We start from the raw sequence: 1,551 nt of genomic DNA on the forward strand, positions 1-1,551 counted from the left end.
TAACGAAAGAAACAGAAATCTTTCGAATTTATTCAGTGGTTTTGGGAACGTTTCGTGCAGGTTTCTTGGAAATGATTTCACGGAAACGTTGTAGAAACGAATGAACAACCATGCTATAAAAATAAGAAACAAAGTTTCTTATGTAGCTGGCAAGGTTTCTACGACGTTTCGTATAAGTTTACAGTGACGTTACTTAAACGTATTTGCAACTTATNGGGCATCGTTTCTTATACGTTTCTACGAAGTCGGATTGAAACTTTGAAAAGCGGACATTTCGACGATTTCGCTACGTTACTACGACGTTTTAGAGACTTTTAACGAAACGTTGCTAAGTTTCGGAGAACCCGTTGCGGAAACGTTTGTGCTACAAACGATGCTATGTGGGAACAGTAAGATTGGAACTTCTCTGATATGAATTGAGTTCCATTATCCGAAACAATTGTTTCAGGTATGCCGAAGCGAGCAAAAATACTTTGAAGTAAACTAATTGTTTGCTGTGCAGAAATTGACTGTGTCAGTATGACTTCTGGCCATTTGGAGTAAGCGTCCACCAGAACGAAAAAATATTTTCCATTTAATAGACCGGCATAATCAATATGCACTCTCTGCCAAGATGCTGCTGGCTGAACCCAGCTACATAAAGGAACCTTAACAGGAGCCTTTGCGGTGAGTGCACAATTTTTGCAACGCTAAACAAATTGTTCAATGTCCGCATCTATTTTCGGTCAATATACATATGAACGTGCCAAAATCTTCATTCGTTCTATTCCAGGATGACCCTTGTGAATCTGTCGAAGAACCTGTGTACGAAAACAAGACGGCACCACAATTCTATCATTGAAAGAAAGACAGTTTTGGATTACCGACAATGAATGACGTCTACGAAAATAAGGCTGGAAGGATAACTCTTCTACAGTCTGAGGCCATGAGATAAGAGTATATTTAATTACTTCCTGAAGAATATCACTTTTCTTAGTTGCTTCTTGAATCTGCTGAAAGGTAATCGGGTTAACTGGCCCCGTTTGTAATGACTCTTGCAAAGTCAAAGATAAATCTTCCTCCAATTGAATAGAAGCAATAACAAAATCCTCTTCAGGGCGATTCTGCTGATCAGTGAGCATGGACAACACATCAGCATGTCCAAATTCTGTAGTTTTAATATATTCGTTCTGAAAATCGTAAGACAGTAACTGCAAAGCCCATCGTTGCAAACGATTCGCTGAATGAACAGAAATCCTCTTTTTGTTTCCAAAAATTTGTAATAACGGTTTATGATCCGTTTGTAAAGTGAAATGCCTTCCAAAAATCATTCGATGAAATTTTGTAATGGCAAACATAATTGCTAAAGCTTCTTTTTTAATCTGACTGTAATTTTTTTCCGCTGGAGTAAGACTTCTAGCAGCATGACTGACTGCTTTGATTGTTTGATCTGGAAAACGATGTAAAATGCAAGCTCCCAGACCTTCGTTTGAAGCATTTGCTGCCACAATGATTTCATACTTTGGATTGTAATGAGTGAGCAACAGATTAGATGTCAAAATCTTCTTGAAT

At 38.0% G+C, this 1,551-nt stretch overlaps 1 long non-coding RNA gene across 1 annotated transcript in view; it reads left to right on the forward strand.

The window, feature by feature from the left end:
• The window catches only part of LOC109860976, a 6,905-nt gene extending 6,371 nt beyond the window's left edge, over positions 1–534 (forward strand). Inside the window, exon 3 of the long non-coding RNA XR_002250907.1 lies at positions 449–534. This is a non-coding gene — a long non-coding RNA (uncharacterized LOC109860976). The remainder of the gene's footprint in view (positions 1–448) is intronic.
• The last annotated feature ends 1,017 nt before the right edge of the window (positions 535–1,551 follow it).

The sequence above is a fragment of the Pseudomyrmex gracilis genome, unplaced genomic scaffold, assembly GCF_002006095.1.
Source record: "Pseudomyrmex gracilis isolate BER0280 unplaced genomic scaffold, ASM200609v1 scaffold_525, whole genome shotgun sequence".
Lineage (NCBI taxonomy): Eukaryota > Metazoa > Arthropoda > Insecta > Hymenoptera > Formicidae > Pseudomyrmex > Pseudomyrmex gracilis.